This window comes from Sphaeramia orbicularis, chromosome 19 (genome assembly GCF_902148855.1).
Source record: "Sphaeramia orbicularis chromosome 19, fSphaOr1.1, whole genome shotgun sequence".
Lineage (NCBI taxonomy): Eukaryota > Metazoa > Chordata > Actinopteri > Kurtiformes > Apogonidae > Sphaeramia > Sphaeramia orbicularis.
The window spans coordinates 21,305,449-21,326,525 of NC_043975.1; the positions used below are offsets into that span (position 1 = coordinate 21,305,449).

Sequence of the window (21,077 nt, forward strand, 5' to 3'; positions counted from 1 at the left end):
GAAATCATCTTGTCACGAGGCAGAAACCATGGTCATAAAAGCAGCTGAGAACACTTCTCTCTCCTGCCTTTTATTAAAAATTTCCTGCTTCTACAATCATATACCAATTCTGAACACATTTCACAGTAAGAAAAATGTGAAAAGGAAGCACTTAACTTGCCACTCAAGGCTAAAAGCACGTGTGCTGCTATGTCGATGCTGGTCTGATTCACAACCAGCTGGGCTATAATTAAAAAAAAAAGATGAAGAATGATTGAGTTCTTTAAGCACTGGAGACTGAAATGAGTGGACTTCAATGTCAGAGATGCTCTATCATATCCCTCCTTTATAGACTCTTTATATTGTGTTTCATTAGAGCTAATGACAGTTCAATGTAACACAGTGTACCTGCTGTCTTCACAATATCTCTTCTAATAGAAAACAGTGGGAAGTGAAGCTGTGCAAATGATAATGGAATCTATGATAGTCCTCAGAAATCTACAAAATTGTGCTCAGATATATCAGTGGTAGAGATAAGATACGTTAGGAAGTTTTTCAAAAAGCTTTTCTATCTTCAATTGAGTGCATTAACTCTATTTTAAAAGAGGCAAAAACCACCTCAAACGAGACTAAAAAAAAAAAAAAAAGTCTTGAATGTGTGTTTTTGGGTTATGCAGTTTTCACCCATCATTGCTAATGGACTTTGCTAACCAGGACATTTACAAGTTTTTTTTGTCTTTCTGACACTTTCTGTAGATATCTCAGTGTCAACGTTGCCCTAACAGGAAGTACTGCATTATATTCTGCATATGTGGACAATTATTCACAAGAGAGGGAAAACGTACTAAAACTTGAAAATGTCCTACTTTTATCCAAAAACGTCCACTTGTACTTTTCACAGGAACAACCAGGTAAGGATTTACAAAAGTTCTAAAATAATCACTAAAATGGAGGAAAAAAAGTACAGAAAGAGAGACTGCAGGGCTGGATGCAACAGGAAATTAAACCAATTCAGCTAAATTGCTCTGACATAATTACGTATGTATAGAAGGTATCAGATAGTGCACGCATCCATGCACAGTCTCATTCATGTGCATGCTTTTGGGACAATCATTAAGGACCAAGGGTGTTGATAACACCTAGTCCCATCTGTCACCTGTGTTCCTTAAATTACAGTAGCTTTCACGTCTCCACCCATGGACGTCCACATACAGCAGCTGCTACTCGGGCAGATTCTATACCACTCATTTTCTTAAGACTTGTGATAAGATGCAGAGTAAGTTTCTGGCTCTGGTGACAGTACACTCTGTACCTTGGTGTCTGGGCATGCACCTGGCAGACTCCTGTAAAGACATGCCAACAGTGGACTATAGGTAACCCTCTTGGGTTTAGGCTTTGCCAAAACAAGTGCTTTCCCCGTCTGTTCTCTGAGGTCAATTAAGAGGCTTCTGAGAGAGTCGGAGGTAAACTCCAGGTCAGTAATATCCATTCAGCCTTGATGAAGCTTTAGTAGTCACTTAAAATACCACGGTCTTATTGACACCATTACATGATCCCATAGTTGGAAAGTAACTGAGTACAAAATACATACTACGTAATAAAGCTGTGAGTTTTCATATATCTGTACCTCAATATAAAGAACAATTACTCCTGTTATTCTAACATAAATATCTGTATGAAAATGACAAAAATGATGCAAAAACAAAACAACACAATTGACATATGAGACAAAAAAGTGTAAACATACATAAAAGAGACCGAACTGCAGAGGAAAGATGTTATACTGGTCTGAGTCCTGTTGCTGACATTTCAAAATGATTTGCACAGTGAATTAATTCATTATTTTAAGAATGTTGATTTGAGATGCAATATTCAGTTAGCTTTGCACAGAAATGTCCATTAGAGATGTCCTTCACAGGACTACTTTTTACTTTTATACATAATAAATTTCAAAGCCTGTACTTAATTTTCACATGAGCAAAAAAGTTAAACCCTTACTGCACTCTTGTTTTTGAAAGAAGTATCTCTGCTTCTACTGGTGAAAAAGAACATGAATCTTAATGTATCTTTAACCACCTCTGAATGACCTATGTGCATTGTAACAACTGCACATTCACATGGATACCATTCAATGACCTATATATTTACATGCACACAGACACAATTAAATGACCTATATATGCCTTCCCATAGACACCATTTAGTGACATATATTTACAGTCAAAGGATACCATTAAATGACCTCAATATACATTTCCATAGATACCATTCAATGCCATATACTATACTTGCAGTCAAAGGATACCATTAAATGACCTAAATGTACATTCTCATGGATACCTTTCAAGGGCCTGTATATACAGTCTCAAGGATACCTTCAAATGACCTATATATTCTTTATTTTTCTCTCTGTATCTTAGTTGCATGGAAACTTGCACTCATACCAACAACAAATAAACAAATGGTATATCTTGTCTGCAGGACAAACAGGGTTGCAAGAGGCATGACTGCCCACTGAATACGGTATATACGTGGTAATTGTGTATACCTGCACATATACAAACTCTGTACCATGAGCTCAACTGTTAGAAACTGTACAACAGACCTAATTATCAGTTTGCCACCGTGCACTCCTCAGTGCACCCTCATTATCCACTTTCTTTCACTGATATAACATTCAGTAAACTGAATTGCGAGTCTGTGGGCAGCTGCACAGCAACCACTCTATAAACACACCTGGCACAATGCAGCACACACATAAAACCCAATTAGACAAATAAAAACTGGTTCTGGTGTAGATGTGATTCTGGCCAGTCGACTGTAACTATGTATTAAAAGACTTCATGGCACCACAATGGGAAATGAGAGGCATTGACTGTGATTAAATATCACATTACAGCTTGGAATTAGAGTAAAAATTGCTTGGTATTTTTGGTATGAAAGGAATCTAGTGGAAACAGGCCTCATATAGGAGACAGACTCATTAATTGGTTTGGCAAGTTAATCAGTGATACCTTGATAGTGGATTTTACACAGTATCCACAAGTATTTACATGCAATAGTGGCCAGGAGATTATATTAGGCTTCTTGACTGGAAATAATATATAATAAAAATAAAAAAGCACCTAGAATTATCTTGATTTTTGTGTTCAGGTTTTATTCTAATTTTTTGCTATTTTAATGCTCATTTAACATTTATCAGTAACAGAATTGTTCACGGATTGATTCATTCATTTACATTAATAACTTTATAACTTTAATTTACATCCATTTCAACTAATCACTAGTCATTCTTAAAGCCATTTATTTCATGGCAGTGGTGATAAAAGCCCATTAACTGCCATTAGCTCATTACATTGTTATAATATAAGCCTTTAAAAATCCACTGACCTCTAATGATAATGAGGTTCAAATGACAGTCCACGTACAAGAACCATGAGATATGAGCAATTTAGGAGAACTTCCGATGACAAAATCATTTATGACAGTCACATAAATACATCAGTGACTCACATTGTTGACATTTGTGCCATTATTGTCATGATGGTTCATCCTCCACAGTATGAACTAGAAACTTCAGTTGCAGCTCCATGATCCTTCTGAAGCCATTTAATTACATGCAAAGATTTAACTAATGTCAGTTTTTTAAGTTGGCATTCAATTTAATATTTACTTAATTTTACTATATACTTTACATAATCTGAAGAATTTGCTTAACATTTATTTTTACAAGCATCAGGAAAAGTATTAATGCTGGTGTTTTAGCCACAAACTCTTTCTTTAATTGATCTACTCACTGTAAAAATATTGCTAGAGAAGTTTTTAGCTTGTTTCTAAATCAAAAATGTTTAGCTAGTCTGGAACTGGTAGAATGCTTCAATTCTTCAAAGTTAGTTGAAGCAGTTATATAATAACTGCAAATCATGCAGTTAAAGCTTCTTTATTTTCAATAAAACTGTAGTTTCACAACATACCCACTTCTGAAAAAATATGGAGTAAAGAGTAGAAAACTTAAATAAGAGAAAATACTTGAATGAAATAGAAACTGTGGTTGTTATTTCTTGGAAAAATAACCACAGGATTAATCAAATTGGAAAATATAATTGGAGGAAACGGTAGATTAATTAAAAAATCTAAAATAAAATTGTCAGGCTAATTAAAGCCCATTTAAAGCCACTTGACCAACTCTGCTATATGACATGTCAGCGTGTTCCTCTTGACCCTTTAAAAATCCGGTCAGGTAGCAATACTGTCAGACAAAAGAATGACTGATCTAATCTAATAATCGATAATAAGATGATGTTTGGGTGGGTCAGATTTTCCATCTGGGATTGAATTGTCTTTCGTGGCTTTTTCTACCAGGACACTTTTTTTTATAACTACTGATTAATTCATGGTGGCCACTGTTAGAGATGTCAGCTTTGACACAAGTGAGCCAGAAGTCTGACAGACTCAAGCACTGCATGAGGGGGAAGTGAATGGCAATTTCCTGGTTGACAGCCTCCATAGCCGTGGTGTCATTTTTAGCAGTTTTAATCATGCTGTCCCCCCACCACAATAGAGATCACATGTTAGAGGCACTTTTCATTTGGATGCGGGTCTCGACTCAGTTCAACATGACCCTGGGGTTTGACAAAACAAATGGGCAGAGCGTGAATTTACACACTGGCTATGAAAAAGGACAGCTCCTAAAATATTCATGTCCTCACAAGGATCAGCCAAAGTCATAACAACAGCTTGCTTATGCAGCGACATGAACCCAATTAGCGTGATGGAGTTTTCTAAATGCCATAAAAAGGAGTAGGGTGCGACTGAGACCCCTTGCCCGGTGCCTTTCTTGGCTGATGGCTTTTTTAATCATCAGGACCTGCTGCGCTGCTTGTTAAAGCAACAGGCTTGACAATGGTTGGCCATCTTGCTGATTGTAGCACTGCTAGCTCCCACCGCGGATCCATTATTCAAAGCCTGGATGTGGTGTGGTTTCACCTGCCTGCCCTGGTTGGTTCTCCCTGACTTGCTCCACTATCATGTGCCAGGAGGCAAATGCTGCCAAGATAGGCAACAAAAGTCAGCAGTCAGCAGACGTCAGCCCCTTTAATGGGCACTGGTTTCATTACACACTAATGATGGTGACAATCACAGATAAAAGCACAAAAAAAATAGATAAATGAGATGTCTTCATGTGATCTAGACTAATGTGAATTTAACTCGAATTTAAAAAGAATTTCTGTGCTATTAAAGAGGCAGGAAGATGCAACAATGAATAAATAAATAAATAAAATGCATAGAAAGTCCATTCCCTACTCTATGCATGTTGCAGTCACTGATTTTACTTCTTGAATTTCTTTTCCAAATACAAAACTCAAACCTGAATCTGTGTTTCTTTTTTAAAGTGCAAAACATGATGAGGGAACATTTCAATGACTGTAAAAAAAAAAAAAAGAATCAATATAAAACATAAGTGGATAAAAAGGAGCCCTGTTTTTAGTACTTTGAGATGGGATGTGTTCATCTACAAGTTAAAAGCTACAGTACTTCATAGAAAAATAAACAAATGCAATAAGGCATAATGGTGAAATCTAATTTCCTTTCAGACTGTTAAAAATTACAGTTTTGCTCAAAGTCAGATTCTTTCCTGTTTACCCGTGTGGGTTTAGTGATTCATGATTGTCTCTATTTGGTCTTATTGCCAGCAAATAGGGCTAGTGAAAATTTGGAAAAGTAAACATAACAAAATTAGACAATAATCATCATTTAAATGATGTGGTCCATTTTTTATACACACTTGCTCCTATGATCCGCAAAGCTTGTGTTTTAATCACCCCTGCATCAGCATTAACACTTATTAGCTGGCAATTATTGGGAATATTAAATAAAATAATACAGTAATGTTGTGCTATGAGGTAAATTCTTAATATAAGCATGTTGATTTTTACTAATACGCTGGGTTAACTGTTTCATTAAAGCATTAACAGCATTATTTCTCTTAGTCATTTCCATATTCTAGTCGAGTTGTTGTTGTAATTGAAATATCCCTAAATTAACTGATGCTGCTTCAAATTAAATATGACCAGGAATTTAATTTAATTTCATTTAATGTGTACCTTGTCATTCATTTGAGTAATAAATGTCGCTAACCAACCCTCAAACCACAATGTGGAAGAGAGACACCAGCACAATTTACCTTTTAACGTCATTATATTCTGTTTTCCACCACTTAATTGTAATGCTAACAATAGTTAATAACAGCTGACAGGGAAATGGAAATAAAACAGTGCAGAGGGGGTGTGATTCTGAGCGATAGGGTTACGCATGTGGACACAGCCACGTCACATTTGAAGGCTTACATTAGTGTGGACGGTCATAAGATTGTATTTTTAGCCTGCCCATAGGATTCAGCGTGCATGTTTAGAGAGATAAAGAGCGTTGCTTTTGTCCGAATGTATCTGCATGTAATATCTAAAGTCCACTCCCATCTGCGCATCCCCTCCAGACACTATCCTCTTCTACTCCTCATCCCCAGCGGTTACCATGGAAGCGTGTTTTAGTTTCAATTAACATGAATTTCTGTGAAACTGGGGAACATCTTGAATCTGCCAACCCCTTAGAGAATATAATATTTATTTACACAGCAATGAAATATTATGGGATCTTAATTCTGTTTCATAAAAGTGTTAAAATGCATGATGTATTCACAGTATTCACAGTGAAATCCTTAGTTGATCTGTTTTATAATGAAATGCGACTGAAATTAAAGGCAAATAATGAGCAGATGAATAAATACGATGGAATATAACCTTGAATCAATGCAAAATAATGCAATAAAAATTAAATACACATCAAACTAAACCTTTCATATTAGGCTATTTAATTTCAGCCAGACAGCATGAACCAAAACATAAAAAAAGCGCATGAATATTTATATGGCTGTATGTAGTGACTGTTGAGCTTTCCCCATGTCCATCCACAAATCTCCTCTCTTATCATTCAGATGCACAAGGACACAACAGTAGAGCCATTTAACCATGACATCTGCGTGCCACAATACCACATGGAACAAAGGATCAAGATCACACAAAAAAGGCCAACTAGGTCTCAACAGTGACCTTTACGGAGCAACCTTTCAAGCTGCTCTTTCACAAATGCAACCAAATGCTTTGGAAAGTCCAGCGGGCACAATTGCGGTCGGTTATCTGATAGAAAACCTCAGAGCTGCCCTCTCTGCACCCCAACAATGCTACTGTATATCTCGTTTCAGGGGCTCTTGATGAACGGAGGTTGTGCGCTGGACTGCGGTGTACCTGATACGGGGCTGGTGCTTGGTAGCATGGCCTGCTCCTGATTTGGGATTACGTAAGATGTCTGGCTATAGGCATTGGTCTCAATCTCTCTGGCAAACGAGCAACAGATCAGTACAGTCAGATCAAGCTCACTGTAATTCCAACTCAGATGCTTGTATCTGTGGTCCTCGCAATTAAACTTTGAGCCCTTTACAAATTTAGAGATCACAAAGTTCAACAGCAGAGCAGATCTTTCTTCCTTTTTCTTTCCTTTGTATCCGAGCACGACGCACAAATGTCTTATTGGATAACAAGAGTGCAGATGGTTACAGCAAAATCAATTTGTTCCCCATGAAAACAATTTACAAAAATTGCCAGATTGCAATATTTTTAAGAATGCAGAAGGTGCTGTAGCTGCCTTTTGGTTAAATAAAACACAAAACAGAGCTGTAGATTTTCACCCATATATCTTGTTTTCTGATTGTATAGTAATTCATTAAGAAAAACAATGTAAAAGGTTACCTAGTTCTGATAGATTTGTGCAAAAAACTCTTACTCTGGTTTCTGCCAATTGAAATAGCTTGCCAGTAGGTGCAACAGGGACTACAAACATTTAGAAAATAAGTGTTTTTTTTTAGTATTTAGCTAGCTACCAAATGACAAATATGCCGAGTTCTGCCGAGTTGTGAGAACATTAAAAAGTGGCACCGGCTGCTGGGTTATTAAAGGTCAGAGGTAGTCTTAAGGCCAGGGGCCGTAGGTCAGCTATAATGCACAAACTAGGACAATCACCAATTACCAAGACAACAACACACAGACACACACACACGCCTTTGCACACACCCTATGCAGAATCAGGTTACTGCCTTATAGCCTTGTAGGTCAACAACCAGCCCAAGGATGACTGAGCACTGAGGGAAAAAGTTTAAGATCTAGATCTAAAATCTAATGAAAAATAAGTGAGGAGCCTTTAACAGACACTTGGACAATTTCACCGCAACAATTAGGCTAAGATATGCTCAGTTCGTAATCACTCTTTCTATTCTAGTGCTCAACAAGTAAAGGAAATTAGAGAAAACCAAGTGAGTGGCATCTTGTTTTTGTGACTTATGAAGCAAAAACAGCATGGATGTGTTTTTGTAAAAAAAAATCAATTCAGCTGCAAAGCACGGTGAGGATTTAAAAAGGAAAATCATCTGAAACATTATCATCATTAAATGTGTTAAAACGTGATTGGTTTCAGTGTTGGGAACACCTGTTGCTAAGTGACTGACAAAAATGGACATCGCAGTTTTGTAAAATTAATATTTCAGTGTTTTTTTTCAATCTCCTACTGTCAACACACATCATTAGCGTGGACGATAACAGTGTGAAAGCACATCTAAAGCACTGTTTTTGGAAAGAGGATAATTTAACATATCATTACACAATATATCATACACAAATGGACAAAAGTATTGGGACACGTTGAATTCAGGCGTTTCTTTTCTAACAGGGGTCTGGGCTACAAAATAATAATGACAAATATCATAATATAGTTTTATATTATCATAAACATTATATTGATTGCTAATATCGATGTTTATATCTAAAATCAGCATGAACAGGACATCTTACAAGCTGTAGCCATGATGCATGTCCCAATATTTTTGTCCATATAGTTTATACACTTCAGTATTTCCTTTTTAAGTTTAATGGGAGATTTCTTTTCCTAAGTGAGATGTGAAGAGAGTAGATGGTTAGTTATGGTAGACAATTTTCATGTATAGTCAGAGCATGAAAATATTTTAGAAATTTAGAGGTAGAACATTTAAAATCATAGTCACGGATAAAAAAAAAAATACACAAAAAAATCAATGTTGAGAGAAATTAAGTAAAAACCATCTCTGAGGCATTTTGGAAGCAAAGATAACAATTGAAACCAAACTAACCAATGCAATGTAATATACGACATTTGTCATTATTTTTTCGTATCCCAAACCCTTGTTAGAAAAGAAACGCCTGTCCCAATTCTTTGGTCCATATAGTGTATGACTTAGACAATTATGCTATGAGGCAAACGATACCATTCTATGAAGATAAAACTTACTAAAACATTAAGACACATTTACTGAGGTCACATTTTGCTTTTTTATTTTATTTGCATGTACTCTGAGTAATGTTTAGTTTATTATAAGATGTTAGCCTATTAAGCACAGTTTGTGATTTCTGATATGTGCCTTTTTCACTCAGCTTAATGCACCTCTCGTGATATGTAATCACTATCTTTTTCATCCATTCATGGCTCTCATCAGGCCTGGCTATGTAACAGATTAGAGGAGAAAAAATGATTGTGGCTTGAAATTCAGAGTGCTTGATAATAGCCTTTTCACAAGGCTTTGTGCTCTACACTGTCAAGTTAACTTCACACATGACATCTGCAGAATGGGCTATTTTCAGGCAACGACCATTTGAGTCCATTTTCTATTCTATAATGCAGGACAGTGTGTGAGACGTGTAACACAAAAACAGCTATTACTGTTTTTTTTAAGAAGCTGCAAGTCCTCTGCAGCCACAGCACAGTGTGACCTTTCAGTGAAGTTTCAATAACACACTATTTTCTATGTCCTGGCGATGAAAACGTGAAGTCTGGCCATGCACATTAGCAACACGAGGACGAACACATAACGGTACAAACACGTGCTGAATTCAATAAAAAACATGCTTTTACTTTTTTTTTATGTTACGTCTTTTGTCCAAGGTTTTTCCCAGGAACAAGGTAATACCACGAGAAAAGAAACACGTTTTAGGCTAAGCTGTTCCAACAGTTTAGATGTGGTACTATACTTCAAGTGCAGTGGTTTTTGGATTTTCTATATTAATGCATCTATCTTCACTTCTTGTACCTTACAACCTTACCTTACCACCCAACCTTACACCTAGGGCTGTGCCATATGGAAAAAAAAATATCACGATAATTTTTGTCATATCAGATGATATCGATATGCATCACGATATAAATCAAATCACTATTTTTGTCAAGCTTAAATTTTCCGGTACTCATAAGTTAGTTGTGAAGACATCAGAAGGTTATTTTTGATTTAAATATGATTCATTTTCTGTCAGAGGCTGAACATGACAGATGTGCTGAAGAACATTATACAACTGTTTCAGATAAATAAAACAGGTACATATATTTAAAACTAAACTAAAAGTCTGACCAGCAGGCAAAAGCTTTCAAGTTTTAAAAGAGAACACAAACAAAACAGACCATCTTCACAAAACAGTGTCAGGGGTATATATGTGGGGGGGTGTTCGAAAGTGAAACTTAACATGCTTTGAACGTCTGACTCCCGGCTTCTATGCCTCTGTTGTACGCTGGAACTGAAATGGCGTGCACCCTACTTTTCAGTAACCCAGTCGCCCAAGTTCTTAGTCAAATTTTCTCCTGAGGGTACACTCATTATCTCCCGCTGCAGCTTTAGCGTGTGTGCTGTGGCTGCTCTTACCCCTGTGCTGTGTGCGTCAACCTAACTTGATGTAGCTCTAGCGTGATCGGTTCTGTGCAGCGCTACTTAATTATGACTGGCTGTTCTTACATCTGTCAAAACATGGACGAATGAATTCTATCAAAATTGTATCGAGTATGTCTCATATTTCTATTGAGGAAAAGTTATTTCGCCATATACTGTATATAGTTATCATTTTATCGCCCAGCCTTACTTACAACCAAAGGGTGTAAGGATTGGACGTTTCTGGGGAAAAATATGATCACAATATTGTTCCATCGGTCTGACTCACGGGGGCACTATCAAATCTTTCATCATCATTGATATAAGTTTTATCATTATCCTGTTTTAAGATAGTTTTATGTCTCAGTCCTTTAGCTATGTTACCAGTCATGCCCTTTTACAACAGTATTCTTCATCATTTGGGCAATGTCTGTGTAGTATTTTTGTGTTCGTAGTTTATACATGTTCCTTACACAGCTTAGTTGAATATGGACTGTTTTTGCAGTTTCAGCTGCAGAGAGTTTATCATATCAAATATCTTCTGCCTTACATCTTTTTTTAGTAAGTAGTCACATAATAAGCAGTGAGCTGGTCATGTGTCAACCTTTACCACCTGTTTTGTTTTTTGTTTTTTTTTGCAATAATAACAGCCTTGCTGCATATTCTAGTTTTCATACAGTGAGCTTTATTTAGCTGTTATTTGGTATTTTTCAATACATGCAGTGTCTGTTATTTTTGTGTTTGCTGCTACAGGTTACTCTTGACAGATTCATTGTTAAAGAGTATTAATTTGGTTTTGATGCATACATTTTTTTTTTTTTTTTTTAAATCGCATTCACATTCATCTCTGATATTTAAAATACTGTAGTGATTGTGATGAGATTTTGGTCACTATGATGCACAGTCCTGGTTGAAGGTGTGTCATTTGTCAACAAACGTCACTTTTCCATAGAGGATAGTCTCAGGATGAGCCACACCAGACAAACAACATGTTGTTATTACCGGGAAATTACACAAAAAACCCAATGGGAATCCCAGTCACATAAAACCACAGTGTGTAGGGATTTTATTTCTCTAAGGCTGCTCAGTGCCTTTTTGCATATTTGTCTGTCTTTCTGCCCTTGTTCTCATTTCTTTTCATTGTCACTTTTACACAGCCCATTTCACTGATATTTTACTCTCTTCAGGAATAGTATTTTAGTTCAGCTCAACAGAGGACGTCTCTGCCTTTTAGGTTGTTGTGTGAAATGACATGTGATGTATTAGCTATGTTACAATACAGAAAGTCGTCTGGCTGGAAGCCCACTGAAGATGACACATCAGTGACCCCACGGCTGGCCTGTATTTCCTGCTTGTGTAAGAGGTATTAAGTGGCAACAGAGGAAGCAGTGGAACATTGTGATTCAGTTACACCAAGCTGGAGGGACGCACACACATCTGCTGAGGGCAAATGAACATGAGCAGCACAGACCGGTAATATGCTTTGATCACAAAATTGTGTTTTTCCCCTAAAATGGGAGGGATTTCAAGCCTGTGCAGGATGTAACATAATTAGCTGATGAGGTTACAGCAAAAGCCCTTTGGGTGGCTACTCTTACCGTCACTGCCCTGTGGACTGAAGGGTGACTCAGAGAGGACGGTGTAGACAATTCCCACCAGGTATATAATACGATATTATGGCTAGGTTGTATAACACTGTTTTTACATCAAATGGGATAACAGATGATTCATGTTAATAGCTATCTGTATTCTAGTCTTTAAAGAAATGGTTCCCAGAGCTCTAGTCATTGAGGATTTGGTAGCAGGCAGTAAATGAGGTGTTTACTTGAGTGCTGAAAACATTCAAGGGCTAACAGCAGGGCCACTCGAGCCACTCACCTCCTCCAGAAGCTGCTTGTGGTTATCAATCCACGCCCTGACCTCTCATTGAGATTGGAAGAGGACGAGAGGGAGTACACAAACACACACAATAGCACTCAGTGTAAAAGAGCACTACTGTGGACAAACAGTCTCAAAAACTACCTGCTACGTCCCTTTTCTAACCACTTTTCCTTTACCTCAATGTGCGAGGTCAAGCATAGATGTGAAAGGAACATTCATAAGGACCCGAGTTAACCACGGAACTGAGAGGATCCAACTGCGCTTGCATTTAGCGACGTAATTATGTGACAGCAGATGTTAATGACACGGGCCTGCCATGGTGAAACTACAATGTTCTAGAGATGTACCACTAAAACCACATATTATGGCATCTTAGCTACTCCATCCTGTGTTTTCTTGCCCTGTCGCTGACTCTGAACATGGACAACCTGGTCATCAGTTCATCATCATGATTGAAAATTAAATATAAAAAAGGAACTGGCTGTTATACTAAGAATAGTTTGTCATGCTAAGTCTTGGTCCGTCCATATTTATTGCTATGAGTCTTCATTTGAATGATTGTATGAGAACTTCTTACATTTCTGCAAGATAGCCACAGAGTTTGTACAACTTTTGCACATCATAAAAACAAATTCTGGCTATATTCATATGACACATATACACACTGCAAAAATCAAAATCTTACCAAGTGTATTTTTCTCATTTCTAGTCAAAATATCTCATCACACTTAAAATAAGACAATCACCTAAAGAGTAATGTTTCAGTGAGATATAAAAACTTATTTTTAGACAATAGATCTTGAAAATCTTACCTCAAGAAATCTTACCAAGACAATATCCACTTGTTCCATTGGCAGATTTTTCACTTGAATTAAGCAAAAAAATAAAAATAAAAAAAAATCTTGAATTAAGCAAAAAAAATCTGCCACTGGAACAAGTGAAAATTGTCTTGATAAGATTTCGTGAAATAAGATTTTTATTTATTGTCTAAATGTAAGTTCTTATCTCTCACTGAAAAGTTACTCTTTAGGTGATTATGTCTTATTTTAAGTGTGATGAGATATTTTGACAAGAAATGAGAAAAAATACACCTGGTAAGATTTCGATTTTTGCAGTGTATAAGTTAAATTTAAAAATATACCACTTCCAAAACCAGTTTGGCTGTATTTAAAGCCAAACTTTCATGCTTTCTCTTACGAAGACATCAATAATTGAAGTCAAATTAAAGAATGTCACATCTTAAGACAAAACAACAATGGTCAAAATGAATAATATAAACTAGAAGAGGGAGTTTTGTCTGGAAAAGTGCTTGTGTCCTAAACCCTCCTCAATAAAGGAGCTTTACAAACATAATAGATACTCATTATAATCATGGATCACTGCAACGTTAACTTAATTTTGATCCTTTTCCAATAAAACTAGTAGTGTAAAGTTCAGAGTTCACCAAAGAACAAAACATAGATGTATAATCTGTCGGTCCTTGCATCCTATGTTAAAGGAGACACTAAACTGAAGCATGTTACCTTGGCTGCCACTTTAAATACCTCTGGTTCATTTCAGTTCAGGGTCTTCCAGACTGAAAAAGGTTCTTGGAACACAGCCCACGTGTCCAGATGAGCAGTGTATTTGTGTACATCTTTAGAAGTAAAAGGGAGGGGTAAGGATTTAAAGGAATTTCACTCAGCAGTCGTGAAGGTTAAGTGAAGTCAGAGATTATCCACTAATCGAGTGAGGTCAGACAGTCTATTTGTGTTGACACATTAACCTAGCTATGCAAAAAGTAGGCCTACCTCATTTGCGTAACCCAAAGTAAACTCTTCTGTATATTCTTGCTGATTTCTGTCTCTGTTGCCATTTTAAGTTCAGGTTTCATCCTTGGCTCTGTCCTTGTGTGTGGAGGTTAAATCTTCGCAGCTAAAAAGGACATGGTTATTTGTAGTTCCTTTCCCTCTCTTGTCCTGCCTGAAGCTATTCAAACAGTGTGCCTCGTAAAAAAGGGCTGTGAGTGGACAAAGCGTGCCTTTCCTCACATTTTCCCAGATTTGTAACTGCTGGATTACAAAGATGAAGTGTTTTGGAGATGACATGTAAACCTTAAGAAAGTGTCAATATACAGAGACAGAACTTCTGATCAGTATTACCGATTTCTCACCTAACCTCTAACTTCAATATTTTTGACTTAGTTAAAGCCGATTTCTTGTTTTCTTCTGGAAAGTGTCATCTAGTACAAGTAAACAAATCAAAAAATACTATGGATGCTTGTTCTAAACACAGTAAAAAATGTTTAGTCCTTTTAAAGAAAGAAAAAACAAAACAAATGAACGTTAAAGAGGTTATATGTAGTATTTCTACTTTCAAACATCAACAAATGACATAAAATCATCATTATAGTGTTCTGAAATTGCGCCAAAGAAAAAGCCAACACATTGGATGACAGATAAATGCACCTAACTGACAGGCCAGTGGATTTATGTGACCACTAGAGGGAGTAGTGAGTCACTATACCTTCCATGATGAGTAAAACCAACGCCACATGTCATTTGACCAAAGTTTAACAACACAATGAAAAAGGATGACAACTGTTAAGAAACAACTTTTAAGAGCAAAGAATGAGAGAAATCTATTAGTGCTGTTGTTTTCACCACTGGACACAGCTCTAAAAGAAAAGAATGGAGTTTGATGGTGAAATTGTAGCATTTTTTTTTTTTTTTTTCTCAACCAAGGTGAATTTGACTATGAGGCTATAGAGTTATTATGTGATGTCATTGTGTGCATGAAGTTTAGTTTGTTCATTCATTCTTTCAGATCAAACTGCAATAATTCTGACCATGTTTGGACAATTCCAAACAGATCTTTAGTGCAACATAAACTGTACAGAAAGCTGAGGTGATTTGTGGTTTCACTGTAGCTGTTTTCAGTCTAAAAACAGAACAATAATGTAAACTATCAGCCTATACCGCACCTGAAGATTATAAGACCCAGTGTTATTTTGACCAACTGTTATGATAACTAGCTATGATTTTTAATTTGAAGAAGAAAACTTGATACCATAATATAGATCCATGCAAATTTTGTCCTAATGTTAATCCTAAGTGTGTTCTGGTATGTGACATCCCTCTGCTGTTGAGAGTTTGGAGTATTAATGCTACACATAACCTTTTTCATGTCATGTGAATTAAACTTTAATTCATTACCTTGTCTGCAAACGAAGTTGCTCTTCAAGTCATGTCATAAATATATCTTCACTGACACTAACTCTGATGATGCCACACTACTCCATAACATCATCTACTACTGTTTTTCATTTTTGTTGTTATTAAGAAAGCCCTAGCAGTAGAAATTACATACTGCACATTTAAATGCTGAATACTTGATTAAAATAAATCTTCAGTTTTACTTAGATACACTTTTCATGCATGCTTCTAATATGTTCACATAGTGCCAGAGTGGATCTAGCTAATATCTGAAAGAGCAGCAAACGTCTTCAGTTCTCAGGTTTACAATCAAACCTGTTCTTTTTTCCAGACTGAGCTGTTTTCGTTGAATCAGATCAACTGTGCTGCCTCCAAGGTGAAGGCAATTTGAATCTCCTTTCAGTGACAGACCTGTGTAGAGGGGAGCAGAAACTCAACACTGAGCACTTCAAAAAGTGTGGTGCTTTATACCTCAAGAGAAAAATGGACTCATACTGAAAAGCAAGAAAAATGCATTTTGTTTGTATGCTACCTAATGTCTACTCTCAGAAATCACAATAATCCACCTGATCTTAAGCTATTTTTCCCGATACATGGCGAAGCACTTATTTTTTTTCTATAAAGATTTGTTTTTATTAACAGAAGCTCTTACAGGCCGTTTATGGTCTTTAGCAAACATCTACAGTTCGTTACAGTGAGATAAGGCAAATTTTACATAAATGTATAAACTTACAGATACATGACATAGGGATGATTTCTGAACATCAGAAGAGAAAAGGAGAAAAAATACTAATAAAAATAAAATCAAAACAGAACAAAAAATATTACATGAACTTTTCCCATCCCCCACCTTCCTCCCTCGTATGGCTCTCAGTTTCCTTTCATTTATATACCTACACAGTCTGTGCACATAGTTTATACTTACACCCATCTGCATGCATTCATATGTATATAAACCAACACACTACTCACAACAAATAAATCAATGAGGAAGTTATACAAGAAGAACCTACAAATGGCTAATTTGAAGCTGGTCCAGGAAGGCTCCCACTGTACATGGTGAAGCATTTTTAAGCTTCTTCACTCATTCTACTGCAATAAAACCCTTCATTATCTGCACAAAAATACAACCAATTGAGACGCTGACCACATAGCTAATGCTGCAATCAGTGCTTTTGTGTGATATATTTATTGCCACTACACTTGCAATCCACCCCCAAGTGCAGGAGCGACAAACCTCCAGCCATCTATCAAGCTACACAAATGTTGCATCAAAGAACATATTTATTGCAGCCATGAAAAAACCCAGCCCTAAAGGACTGCCATGGTGGTTGGGGCCTTGTTCTCCTGCTGTTTTTCACGTCTTACTCTCCCACATCGAGGACTGTACTACTGAGGAACACGAAAGAAAAAAAAAAAAACAACACACAAAAACAAACAATGGCCCTGACCTTGTCGAGGTGTCTCCATGGAGACAAGGCCTCACTATAAAGCATTCTCCACTGGGTGCTACTGTCAGACCAGCCCTGCACAAGACATGCTTAACAACTTTGAGAGCTAAAGAAGACACGTTGAGCCCGATGTAAACACCCACCTCTACGTATACGACAAGCATATGAAAATCCACAAGTATTTTTGATATGGGTTCTGTCCTTAGCTAATCTATGGCAAGAAATAAAAACCTATGACGTAAAAACGTGACAGTAATACCCACACAACTTGACATTAAGCATATTCTGTGAAGTCAAGCTGGTTTAATTGCCTGGATCAAACCTCAACCACGTGTATGTACTGCCCCCAAGCCCACACTAGGCTGCTGTAAGCGGAGTAAAAACAGTAGTGAGATAAAATGGTCCTATCAGGTGTCTCATTCACGAGGTTCAACAAACATCTTTATCTCCGACAGCTAAAGATAGCATTAGTGTTAGGCCTCTTAAGGACGTATACTATCACCTCTATAGGTCTTTTACTCTTAAGATGGGATGTACTGACCAAAGCTGCCTCCAGTGCACTACTACTAATTAAGCCATTAAATAGACATTAAAGCAACTCTCACTATTATCACCCAGATGTATCTCCATGCTCGGTTGGTTCTTTGGCACTACAGGAAGGTCTGGCCCTGTCCACTATCATTCTGTAAGAGAATTAAATTTTCACTGGTACCTGATCTTCACTAAGTTATTTAGTATTTCTATAGCATCGGCCTGATTCAGGAGAAGCTAAGTTTCATCTGGTTCATTTTAACCTCCTAAGACACAACTATGGGTTTTCTGTCCACATTTGTGGACAAGAGTTCCACAACTTTATACAATAAAAAAAGAAAACTGTTCACCACAAAGGACATTCCATAAAATTTTTAAAAACTGCATCTGAAAAAACTGTTGCATCATTATGTTTCCAATACAGGCACTTATCTAATAAAAAACAAAAAGAGCTTGTACTTTGCTGACATTTCCTGGGTCTTAGGAGGTTATGTTAGAATTGTACATTTGCTTCATCTGAGAATGAATAAATGATGAATTTATAAGAAAAAAATACTGTAAAATTTGATGTTTTTTAACATGTTATCTATAGGTGGTTTATTTGAACATACAGTAGATGAGACAAATTAATTATTGTCTATATATAACCTAAGCTAAAGCCATTTAGTTTCTCTTCCCTCAGACACCTCGCACAATTTTCCTTGGTACCTGATCTTCACTAAGTTATTTAGTATTTCTATAGCATCAGTCTGTTTCAGGAGAAGCTACATTTCAATTGGTTCATTTTAAGTCACAATTCTACATTTGATTCATCTGAGAATGAATGAATTCATGAGAAAAAGTACTGTAAAATTTGATGTTTTTTAACATGTTATCTATAAGTGGTTTGTTTGAACATACAGTGGAAGATATAGACAAATTAATTAGGCTATTGTCTATATATATAACCTAAGTTAGAGCCATTAAGTGATTCAAATTATGAAATTATGATTAATTAATTTTGCTCAATAAACATCCAGATAAGACCTATAAAGTACCAATGATAAGCTGAGAAAAAGTGCACTTTACCTGAATTTTAAAGCATATTGCTATGGTTAGTGATGAAAAAATTATTGAACTTTAGATGCTGATTTTATTGACTTTTAACACTTTTATCTGATCTACAGCTCAGCATTATTCTTCAACTCCCTGCCTTTGAATTTTGAGCTTTGTGACTTCATCTTTTTTTTTTTCATACAAGGTTTACATTCCCTTTCCGACCTTTGCCTCTAAATTAACTTCACGCCTTGGAACATATAAAATATCTTGCATAAAAGCCATTCCTCTATACCACTAACATTTACTTTAATATGAACATAATTGCAGGATTACCCTCAGTGCAATTACAACTTATTATCCCCTATACAGCAGAAATGACTGATCTCTGAGTGTTTCTTTGAGTCAATGATCCATCCTTGGCAGTCACTTCCTCCACAGTCCATGATAAAAGTCCCTCCTACGAATCAATACATCCATGAATAAACAGTTTAACTAGAGTGTAGATAAAGTGCCGCCTCCAGTTTAGTGGTTCATGGTAATGCATTGACACACACGACTCTATTCTCTTGTAAAAAACTAAGAAATGCATTTGAAGGTGAAGCAGCTTTTATCTGTTCTGCTGCTCAATGGAAGGAACTTACCTTTACCCCAAATGTGGACATCTTTCAAATACAACAATACATTTCACTTCAATGTTATTTAGTTCTGGAGTACTCTATCTGAATTTCATCACTTTACTCTCATATTATTTTCTGTATTTTGTGCTTTCTTTTCTCAATATGTACGTATATTTTCTGTGATTTTATTTCCCTCTGGACATTCCATTTATGTATATGCATGCATACTGTGTATGAATTGTTGTATATAATGTGAATAAACTTGCCTGATAAGATTGCAGAATTATTATATTTAAATGCGTTTTGTTGTGGTAAAGCGGGTCTTTAAAATTATTTGTTTGTGGTTAGCTCTTTGTATAACCATTTGTAGTTAAAAGACTTAAACAGTCCAAATGATTATTGAGGATCCACAAAAGTATCTGGGTCCAATCAAGCTTAAGTGAACATCAACATAAAAAAGTAAATTTGCACATATCATTTATCAAGTGGGCTCATTTTTTTAGCTAAAGATCTCCATTTTATGGAACTGTTATCTTTTTTAAAATACCACTTGTAGAAAAAAGTTACAACAGATTTTATCAATTGTACATTTTACGCCACAGCCATAGCTCAAATTTAACGCTAAAAATTATGAAAAATTTGAAAATGTATTCAGTCTGTTGATTATATAGACGATTGTTAAGTTTCAAGTATTAGATTTACATTATTTTGTGAATATTATTGATATTTATGAGTTTGAACAGTTGTGAGTTGCTTAAAAGGCAGCGTCCACGTGTTGCCACAAAAATATCAATTTTAAATTTTCAAGTTACGTATAATTCAGATATTTGAGTGAAACTTTCAGAAAGTAATGATCTTTTGATACATTTTAGGTGATACATACAATGGTAAAGAGTCGTCCACATGTTACTATGGCAACTGTCCATGTGTTACCACATTCTCATTTCAATAAAACAGAGACTTTTCAATATTTTACTCAAATTTTTTTTTTCAGCATAATTGAACATAATATTTAAAAGGTTTTGTCCTACTTGAGATTAATTTCTGTCAAGAACCACATGTTTTGAATGTTTGCGTAAAGCTTCATAAAATGATGTCTGTTTTAAGTCCACATGTTACAGAGCAGTAATTTGACATTTTTCACCTAAAAATTTTATTTCCTCAAATTTTGTTATACATATTGTTAGAGTGCTTATATACACCTACTGAAATATGTATAATACATGCATATAAGTTACTCTGCTTACATGATAGAGACTGTTGAACACGAAATGTGTCCGTGTGTTACCGCTTGATCAGACCCATCTCTAGACCTTCTCCATGGAAGAATTCTGGATCCTGTAGTGAAATCTGACAATACAGCATTATGTAAATGATAGCAAAACATCTTGTAGCATATGATCACATGGCCGTTTAGTGTGTAGACCAGGTTCAACGGCTGAGGCACCAAAAACAAACTAATCTACTGATATATGTGTGGCGATATTTTGGATTCAGTGATACTGGGCATGTAGCGCCACATTATGTAATAACAGTGCAATATGTAATAATGTAATAATTTTTCACCTCATCATGTCAGAATGCCACATTTTATAATAAACTTTGCTGCATTTTG

At 36.1% G+C, this 21,077-nt stretch overlaps 1 protein-coding gene across 1 annotated transcript in view; it reads right to left on the reverse strand.

Annotated features, from left to right (window-relative positions):
- The window catches only part of kif19 (kinesin family member 19), a 52,815-nt gene that overhangs the window by 24,199 nt on the left and 7,539 nt on the right, over positions 1–21,077 (reverse strand). The gene's annotated exons all lie outside the window — the stretch shown is intronic.